Source organism: Geotrypetes seraphini, chromosome 10 (assembly GCF_902459505.1).
Source record: "Geotrypetes seraphini chromosome 10, aGeoSer1.1, whole genome shotgun sequence".
In the NCBI taxonomy this organism is placed as follows: Eukaryota; Metazoa; Chordata; class Amphibia; order Gymnophiona; family Dermophiidae; genus Geotrypetes; species Geotrypetes seraphini.
In genome coordinates, this window is record NC_047093.1 from 71,378,877 (window position 1) to 71,391,467 (window position 12,591).

A 12,591-nucleotide genomic window follows, 5' to 3' on the forward strand; every position below is an offset into this window, starting at 1 on the left:
TTAGCAACCTGCTTAGCAACTTTCAGTCCTGTTTTTCCTTGCAGTCTATTGACTGGCTAAGCTTCCTTGTGTGACCAATGGGCTGTAGGGGGAGGAGGGAACATCTGAAAAATCTCCCGTTTGACCCCCAGACCTAGCCAAATCACTTTCTTGCACCAAAAAACATAGATTGACCTCATTTCATCAACATCAGAGCCATTTTCAAGATCACTGTCAGAGCATGCTCACTTTATATAATAGGATAGGAGCCTCTCAGTTCAAACTATGGCCCAGTTCAACATCAGATGACTCTCAGATGACATATTTACAACAGTGCGAATGGGCAACCATATGGACAACTGTCTTAATGGGCTCGGTGCCACTAACTGTGCTAAAATTGTCCATGTTCCAAATGTGAAGTATCCCAAAACGTCAGAAGGGGCATTCTGGCAAGCTGCAGTAATATTTTCCTTACAGACCAATGCAAACCAGTTGTCTTTTCTCACCTTCTGATAAGACGTCAAAACCCTTTTCACTTCAGAAGATTGATGCTTGAAGTCATCTCATCACATTCTTCATGCAATGTGGTGCTTGTTGCTAATTTAACAATACTTATACTAATATACAGCTTCACCACAGCCCATCACTTCAGTCCTCTGTCTAATGCAGTGTTCTGTCACTTGTACAGTGATGATCTCAGCCTATGAATCAAGATTGTTCTGGTTAAGATCTAGACACTGGACATTTCTCATGTCACTTAGGTTTTCTACAATGATACATGCTTTCACTGCTCTCACAGTTGAATGCAATTGCAAACTTTGTTCAGTTTGAACACTGTTTTTTGCTACTGAAATGCTTGTAAACTATAGGGTTGAAGGAGTCTGGGACTGATTTTCCTGAGTGTTGAACTAAGTTTTCTCTTTAATAAAATGCTAAATTATGTTTAGTTGCAGACCTAACTTAGTTCATGTTCTAGCCTGCCTGCACTGGGTGTTTTAACTTGGGCATTTTAGCTTCTTATGGTTATCTCAGCATACACGATATTGTATTCCGCCCTCCTGGACATGTAACAGAAAGACTGCAGGGCTTAGATAAGTGACCTGCTAGTGTGAGCTTAGGACCAATGATTGTTAAGAAAAGTAACACGTGAAAAGTTTTTTCTAGAATTCAGTTGTATAGCCAGAAAAATGAATAAATATCTCTGTAACTTCCTAGTTTCGGGACTTCTGAAGCTGCCAACTTGGTACTCAGGAGTCGCATATATGCTGAATAAACCCTGTTGCTTTCTTCAAGTCTCTGATTATTGTGTCTGAGTGACCTTTCAGGGTAATGTCTCTTATTCAACTTACTCTTGAATACCTTTGAATTATTCAAATGGATTGTTCTGTGCATTTGGAAAGCTGAATCCTAAGCCTTTAGCTACAAAACTCCCTCCTTGTTAATAAATGCTGGAATAAATGTGTTAATAAATGCTGGAATTCAAAATATTTTTTTTTTCCTAAAGTTGATTTATGTAAAACCAAAATTGAATAAACTGTGCCAGATTCATGAATCCAAATTCAGGTTTTTTTTTTGTTGGCATAAAGATGATTTTTTTTTATTTCAATATGTTAAAATATAAATATTGCTAAAAATGCTGTGATGCAAATATTAGGATTCTGACCCTTTTCAGTAATCATAGCATAAAACTAGGATCTCAGGCCCATTAAATAACAGCTTACTGAGAATCTGAGACTCAACATTGAATCACTTCCCCATTCTAACGTTACAGCCTTGTACCAGCTTGTTCACAGCCATCTGCTTATGTGACATCTACATCAAGCTATGAATGCAAACACAGCGTCAAGAAACTGGGCTTCCTATAATAGGCTTTGCCAGATTCCAGCTTGTGTCAAAGAAAAGAGTGTCCCCTCCGCATCTAAGAATCAAACACAAGACATAATAGGCTCTGTTTTCAGCAACGAACATGACACATTCTCAAGACCTTTTTAGAATAGTTTCCTTTAAATACACCAACTTTGAGAGTGACATGTTTGTTGCGCTCTCCCTCCAATAATATTTGAACTGTCCATAAAGCCTTATTCATATTTTTGCCACAAATTTGAGAGTGGCCAAAAATCCCCAGCATGCCCTGAATTCTCTTCACACCAAAGGACCCCTTTTTTCTTTGTTATTTCTTCACTGGGAAGAGGTTGATTTGGTTGGAATCTCAGGGAGGTCAGAGCACATTGTGATATCATCAATCACTTTAAAACTGTCTAGCCATTGGTTAGTGCCTCTGGTCATCTGCTGGTCATTGCATCTTTAGTTTCCTTTAGGGAAAACCCTTTGTTAATATATGTTGATGTATACACACTGAAATTCATTTAGCAATTGTTACCATGGCCATGTGTTAATTTTTATATCAAAGGGGGAAAAAAGCTTGCTGTTATGGAGCATTCACTCACATCCTTGTTTTTTAATTAGTCATTGCCACTCATTATGCTGTTTTTATAATGCCCTCAGCCTAGCATGTCCATACCAAGGTGGCACTGGAGTCTTTGCTGGGTTTGATGGAAATTTCTTTTAAGACTTTGACCACCAGGGGTCACCAAATAGCAGCAGCTATCTTCCCTCCTTTCTGGCCCTTTTGTGCACTTGTTTCTCAGCAAGCATGCACACTCGGGGCCAATGTTAGGAGGATACAGCAATTGTCTTAAGCTGCCAGGCCCTAGGGAGCCCCAATCCCGCTTGAATAACACACAATTTGCCAATTGTCTTTGCTGCACATCCCAGCTCTTTGCCCTTGGTCCCAGCATGTATAACACCAGCCTTGTGCATGCTGTAAATTGAAGAGATGAACTCCAAAACTAGTTAACTGTTTATTTGGCATTGTTGCTCAGGAGCAACATGTCTTCCATTGCTCTTATGGGAGATATGCAATGGTGTACCAAGGGGGGAGGGGGGGCGTTCCGCCCTGGGTGCCAAGCCCGAGGGGGTGTACAGCTGGCTTACTGGGGAATAGGATGCTGCCGGGGAAAGGCTGCCATTGCTGTCATCAGAAAGAAGCCGTCGCCGAATTCTCCCTCCCTGCTTCTCTTCCCTGAGCCAAGCAACTCTAGCTGTCCGACGTCAATTCTGACGTCGGATAGGACGTTCTGGGCCAGCCTATCGCTGCCTGGCTGGCCCGGAACATCCTCTCCGACATTAGAATTGACGTCAGGCAGCCAGAGTTGGTCGGCCCGCGGGAAAAGAAGGAGGGCGAATTCGGCGCCCGCCTGTTTCCAATGGCCAGTGGCAGCCTTTCCCCAGCGGTGGTGGTGGCAGCATGGTGGTGGTAGCGGTGGTGGCATGGGGGAGGGAAAAGAGAAAGAAAGAAAGGGTGGGGGGAGCCAGGGAGCCAGAAAAAAAGCAAGGGGGGGACAGGGATCCAGAAAGAAAGAAAGGGGGCAGGGTGAAAGAAAGAAAAAAATGGGGCATGGGGAAAGAGAGAGAAAGACAGACATAGAGAAAGAAAGGGGGCATTGAGAGAGAAAGAAAGAAGGGGGCAAGGTGAAAGAAAGAAATGGGGCACGGAGAGAGAGAGAAAGACAGACATACAGAAAAAAAAGGGGGCATGGAGAGAGAAAGAAAGAAGGGGACAGGATGAAACAAAGAAAAAGTTGGGGAAGGTCTGGAGGAGAGGAAGCATACAGGAGGCTGAAAGAAGGGAAGAAATATTGGATGCACAGTCAGAAGAATAAAGTGCAACCAGAGACTGATGAAATTACCAAATAAAGGTAGGAAAAATGATTTTATTTTCAATTTAGTTATCAAAATGTGTCCGTTTTGAGAATTTATATATGCTGTCTATATTTTGCACTATGGGCCCCTTTTACTAAACCGCAATAGCAGTTTTTAGCACAGGGAGCATCGAGAGCAGCGTGGGGCATTCAGCGCAGCTCCTTGCGCTAAAAAACGCTATTGCAGTTTAATAAAAAGGGAGGGGGTATATTTGTCTATTTTTGTATAGTTGTTACTGAGGTGACATTGCATAAAGTCATCTGCCTTGACCTCTTTGAAAACCCGCGGAATATAAATGATAATTAACATTTTCTCTGCGTACAATGTGCTTTGTGTTTTTAAAATTTTATTGTTGGTAGATCATTTTGACTTGGCCACGAAGGTAACGGGGAGGGAGGGAGGGGAGCTGCTGAAAGACATCTAGTAATCCTTGCAGACTTGACTGCAGGGAATTATTTTTGTAAAATCATGTTTTGTTATGTGACTGGCATTATTTAGACTTTAATTTCTATGAATGAATAGAATGAAAATGATATAAAATTACTTGCTTGTTTTTATGTGCGTGTGCTGAAATAAAGTGGAGAGAGAGTGGGCTGAGGATGCTGAAGGGAAATGGGGAAGAGAGAGTGGGGAGAAGACGCTGATTTATAAATTGACAATTGTACAGAATATTGTTTCTTTTTATACTTTAATATAAACAATTCAAGGCTTGTGTGGATGGAATCAGGTGGTTTGTGGGGATGAGGACCGAGCTTACGGGGATTAGTCCAATAAAATGGTATTTTTTTATTTCTCATTATTTGTTTTATTTTTATTTGTTAATTTGTAAAGTGGTGATTGTTATGTATCAATTTTTCAAATTTACATCTACTGTCTTTATATTTTGCACAGTATTAGAGGACATGTATTACTGTTTTTGTGGTGTTGTGGTGTTACATTGTATGCAGTCTGGTTTCTTGGCAGTTCAGTTTAACTTTTGTCTACATATTTCTATTTTTAGTTGTGATTATTCCATATTGGGCAAAGGTGTATCTGTCTGTGTGTATGAAAGGGACATGGCTTTCTGATAGCATCGACTGTACTGGATCAATTGACTGTGCAGGATCTGGTTTGTTTAGTTTTACAATGTATGTGTTGGTGTTCTAGTGCTCACTGCAGTGTTTAAGATGCTGCCTTTTCCTAGGTACACTCTTGTTGTGCGATATGTAGATTGTTACTAAAAATCATATTTTTTATATAGATGGGGGGGGTGTCAAAAATGATGGGCCCCGGGTGTCACATTTGCTAGGTACGATAGGATAAACACTTTCAAAAGGAGTATGGTAATGTCCACTAAAGTAAATTAAAGTAAATAAAGGTTTTTTGCCAGTGAGGTGACCGCTCGACTGCCTCTTTAAGCCGTTTTGGTGAGGTGGGAGGGCCCTTTCTGAGGCTTTTTCCTTAATGTTGGAAGCGGGTGTATGGTCTATGCTGTTTCTGTTTAATTTACTTTAGTGGACATTACCATACTCCTTTTGAAAGTGTTTATCCTATCATACATTGAGTTTTCATAACATCTGGGTTTTTCCGGCTATAACATTTGCTAGGTACACCACTGGAGATATGCATCTTCAAATGCCTATTACTTAGCACTGTTGCTGTCATTCAACAAGTTAGGTAAAACAGCAGTTTCACCATCTGCCAATTAAAGGGTTAAACACATTTGTTTCAAAAATGAGTTCATACCAGAAACAGAGTGCCTTTATAGATAGGGTCCTTGAAATTTTACCAAAAGGCATTTATTGGCAAGGTATCTGATATTCAGATATTCAAAAATATCCTCATGTTTGCTAGAGTTCTTGAAAATAAAAAATTGCATTTTCCCGCAGAGCAGCGTTTCATAATTAACAGGGTTTGAATCTTACCTCATCAATTCAAACGGGAGCATACATTGGCAATACTGCGCATAAAAGATGAGCAAATAGGTTTCACAGGTGTTTGGTCTGCATCACATAGCAGCATTTGTTGGCGCTGTATTTGAAAAACAGATTTTTATATGATTGAGATTCTACAGCATTATTTCTTTGTAATATTTTTAGCTCAACCTAACCTTGAGCTTTATTTGATGGAGGGAAAGGCTAAACTGAGCAAAGCAGACATATAACAGCAACTGGTAGAGAAAACAAAATGGACAGCGAGCCACAGCTTTACAATTGTAACTTAATTACTTTTTGTCTTATGTGCTATGTGGTAGCTACATTACGGTGTGTATTCACCCTAGCTCCACTTGGAATGCAACAGCAGCGATGCTTCCAATAAATGAGTTATGTTAACTACACAAACTGCTTTAGCATCGGAGGGCATTCTGTAGGACAAATTGTGCAATTACATAACTCACAAACATAGCAACAAGAAATTTACTACATAAGTTCATTATACTCTAGTTTCCACATAGCAATTAAAATGAGTTGTTGCTAATACTGCACAATTTTCAGTGAATTGCATCAAATTTTATGCCATTTAGAATGTTAAGCAGCATGAATGCCGAGAGCGTGTTGCACTTAAGAGTCAACTCAGTGGCTTCACTGATATCATGTGATATTTGTTGGTACACAGTAGAGGCATATGCTATCAGCTGTGTAACACATTACCATGGACGATTTCTCCTGAAACACTGAAGAAAATTATATAGCGAGGCACAGGGCATAGCACATTATTAAAGACAATGAAGACCACATTATCATGACTGATAACCTCTGTCTGTGCTGTGACATTATACAATAAGAGTTAATATAGTGATATGTTACATATTTCCCACAGCAACTTTTAAATTAACTGGTGTCAGTACTGTACCAGTCAGAACTATTAAACTACCAGAGACAAAAGTTGACAAGTATATTTTGATATGACATGTGCACAAATGTGCTTGGCTTGATGGCACATCTAATGGCTGGTGTTGGCCATTGATTCAGAAGTTCTAGGGCAGTGATGGCTAACCTTTTTGAGCCCGAGTGCCCAAACTGCCGCACAAAACCAAAGAATTTCCTCAAAGTGCCAGCACGTCAATTAAACCTTAATAACAAGATTTTAGTATCTAAAAACTCTTTATAAAGTTGCCTGAACTATGTAACATCATTTTTAAAGGTTGGAATCTTTGTATTGTCAGAGAATCAATTTGATTCACAATCCTTTGGTTTTCATTTCAATTTATTGGCAATTTATAATGTTTTAATGATTTCATTCAATTTAATGAATTTAGGAAGAATTTGATTCAGTTACACAATATATTTAAATGTATTATTCACATAACATGTCAAATGTATCCTGAGTAAAAAAAAAGATAAACTTCTTAAAACTGTTAACTGTGTCAAGACTCGGTGTGCATTCCCAAAGAGTCTATACATGTTTTTTTGTAAAATTTACAATCAAATTAGAAAATAGTTAAATCATTACATTTCTAATAATATGATGTAAAGAAAACAAAAGAGCTTTCAATTAAACCAACCGTTTTTATTGGAAATTCCAGATTGGAATTCAACAGGGCCATGTAAAGTCCCTTTTTTAAATAACATCTTTAAATAATATTTAAATAACTTAGAAAGTGTCTTAACTGAAAACACTGCTTCATGTAAACATATGCATTGGGCATGCTCTGAAAAAAATTAATGTGATTTTTGTTGTTGCATGCATGCTGATAACTTGTCAATCTTTGGCTCATAGTGCGTTAATTTCAGAGCAACACATGCAGCACACATGTTATCCGTTAATCTGTTTCTAGCATCAGATTTTATATGATTCAAAGCCGAAAACAGCTGCTCACAAGCATAGGATGACCCAAACAAAGTAAGAAGAACAATCCCAAGTGCGTTCATGGACTTAAAATTGTCTGGCAGAGAATTCCACACTTTTAGGATTTCATTTTCAGAACTGCTAGCAGTGATTTCATTTGTCACCCTTTCACACTCAATACGTTCAAGATCCGCACGCAGGTCATTGAATTTACTTTTCCAGATAGAGCTTTCTTGAAATTCCAGTAGCTCCATTTCCAAATTTTGAATATCCAACCACTGTAAGCAGGAAAGATCAAGATCTTCAAATGTGGACTTTTCTGGGGAAGTTATAAATGAAAGGGTTGTCTCCATCTTACGGAACTGAGAAAATCTTTTACTAAAATTCTCCTTTGCTTCGGCTACAATGGTGGAATATGCTTTGTGAATTTCCTGGTGTTTTTTATGACTGTCCACAAATGTTGTAGAATTATCCAAATGTATTTTTAGGTTGGGAAAATATTTTAGCTGTCCACTCTCAAGGTCTTTTTCAAAAACATGCAATTTTCTCTCAAAAGCTTTGATGTCACTAAACATGCTTTCTGCTGTTTTTCCCATGCCTTGTAATTTTTTGTTTAGTACATTAAGTGGTTAGTAAAATCTGTAAAGAACATGAGGTTGGTAAGCCAGGCCATGTTGGTGAGTTGAGGATAGTCTTCCCCTTTTTCGTTCATAAATAGCCTAACTTCTTCCAAGCAGGCCACAAATCTCTCTAAAACTCGTCCTCTGCTCAGCCACCGGACATTATTGTACATCAGTAAAGTGTTATATTGTGCCTGAACCTCATCAAGAAGGGCTTGAAATTGTCGAAAATTAAGAGCACGCGCCATGATGAAGTTCACCATTTTTGTTACATCTTTGAGGACATCGTCAAGTTTTTTGCTGCTTTCTTTGGCGCAGAGAGCCTCTTGATGTATTATGCAGTGAAATTGAATCAGTGGATGTTTTGCTTCCTTAGCAAAGAAATGAATGAATCCTGATGATGTCCCCACCATGCTAGGTGCTCCATCGCTAATAACTGAGACTACTTTTTCTGGACTTATGTCTAGTGATGAAAAAGCCTCCATCACAGCATTGTGGATATCTATCCCTTGTGTTCTTCCAGGCAAAGACAGCAGTTTTACCAGCTCTTCTCTCATGATGTCACCAGTAGCATAACGCAAAATGAGCGCTAGTCTTGCATGGTTAGTAATGTCTGTACTTTCATCCAAGCACATGGAGTAGAAGGATGCTTTTTGTAAGTCGCAAGTAAGCTGTTGACTAACATCAGCAGCCATTCGCAGAACCCTATCTTTTGCAGTATTTCTGCTTAGCGGCATCTCAGAGATGCGCTGCACAATTTTATCCTTGTTTTGGAAATCATGGAAGAGTGAATTACTCCCAGCCAAAATTGCCTTTTTGATAAAATCTCCATCAGAGAGGGGCTTACCATGTTTTGCCATGCACAGTGAAATTTGAAAGCTGGAAACTGTAAGATGATTAGTTTTTGAAAGATAGTTGCTAAAACTAAGATACTGGGAGTGATATTTCTTTAATTTTCCTACAAGGAACTCTTTTCATTGAGCTAAACCAAGTTCAGCAACACTGTTATGGTTGGTCTCAAAGTGACGTTTGACACTTGATGTGCGAGACACAACACTTTCATTACACATAATACACAATGCTTTCCCACTGCGTTCAATCACTCCATATGTACTCTGTCCAGGCCTTTTGGAATGGTCTTCCACTATCTGTTTTTGCTTTTTTTGCTGTACTCATTTTCTTTGTTCAAGACTTCAAGTCTACAAAAAGATAAAATTTGTATAATAAAAAAAATCTAATGAAGTGCTGTATACAAATCCGTCCCCATAAAAAAATATGTGATTGGGGAATTTTACTAATTGTAGACATCCGTTTTGGTCAAAAAATATACTGTCCGGGTGAAAACCGGACTTGTGCAACCTGAGTGTATGGGAAAAGGACTTTTATTTTTCATTATTGGAGCCTTTGTTATTTTATTATGATGTTTACAAAAGCACTGTGAAGGGCCACATATACACTTTACTGTTTTTTGCTATATTGAGTTTTCCATAAGGTACAGCGCAGAGGATTAGTGTGTTGGTTGTTCACAGAGAGCCCAGCCCTCCTCTCAGCTTACTGAACTTCTCTATGCAATCATCATAAGCAGCTTTTTTATTTCCTCGAATTTAGCATGTCCCCCATGGAAGATACAGAGGTTTTTACAGAGGAGAACATTATTAGACACAATAACTTCCCCCCATATCCTCACCTCTCTAGCATGGGAGCACTAGGAACTGTTCCTGATTACAGATGTCACATGTGGAGTCACACTACAGCCTCACTGAGTTCCTGTGACAGAATCAGTGTGAAGCTTCTCTTCCTCCTTCCACTTCCCCCTCACACACTGCCTGGCTCATAGGATACTAAGGGGAAGACAGGCAGGCTAAACATCCACTCACAGGACTGTAGCCAGTACAGGAGGATGGGCCGCGGCCCACCGGGACAATGCCCGGTCCTCCCAATGGCCAGTCCGGCCCTGTTGCCAGGTGAGCTGCAAAGCAGACACCGGCACACTTGCCTCCCGCTGCGCCGCATATCTTAATTGCAGACTAGAGAGTTGCACGGGTACAGAAATCCCACCCGTCCCCACCAAAGTCTCACCCGTCCCCACCCGTCCCCGTGAGGAATCCCCTCCGTCCCCGCCCGTCCCTATAAACTTCAGAAATAGTTATTTCATTTAATTATGCTACTGAATTAAAGGCTCTGGTAGAAACCCATTTACAAATAAGCAAAAAGACTTTATTAATTTGGAAATATTAATTGGGAAGAATACACACTTTGTAAACGGGTTTCTACCAGAGCCTCTTTTGTTTATAAATTTTTATCAACACAACTAATATACTACTTTATCCTGAAGCAAAAAAAAAAAAAGAAAAAAAGAAATAGAATTCTTTTCCTACCTTTGTTGCCTGGTTTCTGCTTTCCTCATGTTCTCATTCAGTTCCTTCCATCCACTGTCTCTCTTCCTTCTGCGTCTTCCATTTGCTCTGTTACTGTGCCTCTCCCTTTCTCCCCCCTTCCAAATTGGTCTGGCACCCCTCTTCTTCCCTCCGCTCCCCCCATAGTCTGGCATCTCTGTCTTCTTCCCTGCCAGCATCTTCTCCCCACTCTCTCTTCCCCATTTCCTTTCAGTGTCCTTCTCCCCCCCCCCCATCTTCCCCATGTCCTGTCAGCGTCCTTCTCCCCCCTCTGTCTTCCCCATGGCCTTTCAGCAACCTTCTCTACCCCACCCACCCCCGTCTTCCCCATGGCCTTTCAGCGTCCTTCACCCCACCCCCCATCTTCCCCATGTCCTTTCAGCGTCCTTCTCCACCCCTTTGTCTTCCCCATGTGCTTTCAGCATCCTTCTCCCCCCCGTCTTCCCCATGTCCTGTCAGCGTCCTTCTCCCCTTCTGTCTTCCACAAATGTTTCAGTGTCCTTCCCCCCCCACCCCGTCTTCCCCATGGCCTTTCAGCGTCCTTCTTCACCCCTTTGTCTTCCCCATGTGCTTTCAGCGTCCTTCTCCCCCCCCCCGTCTTCCCCATGGCCTTTCAGCGTCCTTCTTCACCCCTTTGTCTTCCCCATGTGCTTTCAGCGTCCTTCTCCCCCCGTCTTCCCCATGTCCTGTCAGCGTCCTTCTCCCCCTTCTGTCTTCCACAAATGCTTTCAGTGTCCTTCCCCTCCACCCCGTCTTCCCCATGGCCTTTCAGCGTCCTTCTTCACCCCTTTGTCTTCCCCATGTGCTTTCAGCGTCCTTCTCCCCCCCCCCCACCCCCGTCTTCCCCATGTCCTGTCAGCGTCCTTTCTCCCCCTTCTGTCTTCCACAAATGCTTTCAGTGTCCTTCCCCCCCCACCCCGTCTTCCCCATGGCCTTTCAGCGTCCTTCTTCACCCCTTTGTCTTCCCCAGTGCTTTCAGCGTCCTTCTCCCCCCTCCTCTCCCGCCCCGGGTGCAGCACAGCCGGCCAGGTCCCCTTACTTTTGTGGCGCTTCCGCGACCGACAGACCGACAACAGCCCCGTTCTGACAAACCTCCCTGCCCTTAACCACGAATCTAAATTTCCTTCTTACAGCTGCAGTACAGAGCCGAATGGAAGTCTTCCCAACATCAGCGCAGACGTCGGAGGGAGGAGGGCTTTGTTTACCGACGTCAGCGCTGACGTCGGGAAGACTTCCGTTCGGCTCTGTGCTGCAAGCAGAGCAGGTAGGGAGAAAAGCCGCGCGACTTAGTACATCCAGCCCCGCAGGAACCCCGCGACCCTCGGAGGCATCCCCACGGGATCCCCGCGACCCGTGCAGCTCTCTATTGCGGACCTTCCCGCGTGCCAGCTGCAAGGCCTTCGCGTGCCACAGCTGGCACGCGTGCCATAGGTTCGCCATCGCTGTTCTAGGGTATGAATTCAAGACTTGCCCCTGCTATTGACTTTTTGGGTAGCCTCGAGCAAATCAAGTGGGAGGTTCATTTTGTAACAATGTGCATGTATAAAGGCACCCAGAGGTTGCCTGATAAACACATATTCCATAGGAGAGTATGCATTTGCTTTCCTTTATGGAATATTAGTGTAACCAGGTATATATGTGCTCAAAACCATAGAGCAGGCGCAAGCGGGTGTATCTAATTGCCAGTGAAACATACATAACTTGAGTATTCTATAAATTACACATGTGAATGTGCACACAGTCCACCCAGAGTCTGCCTGCCTGCAAACTATATGCTATCCATGATATGTGCATAATTACAGAATAACGCTTTGGTACACCTTAGGCATTTACACACCTACAGGATGAGGCAGAAAAAGTAACCCCCTAGAAATTTTTACAGTTTTCTTTTACAACTGCTTTGAATGTTAATGAGAAATTTTATGTACTTATTTAGCCGTCATACTTACATATTGCTATTAACAGCATTTACTTATCTTAAGCTATGTTGATGTTACTGACATTTTAACATTACTACCTAGCGATTTTTGCAAATTAAAAATATTTGAGCTAAAACACAGTAAAAT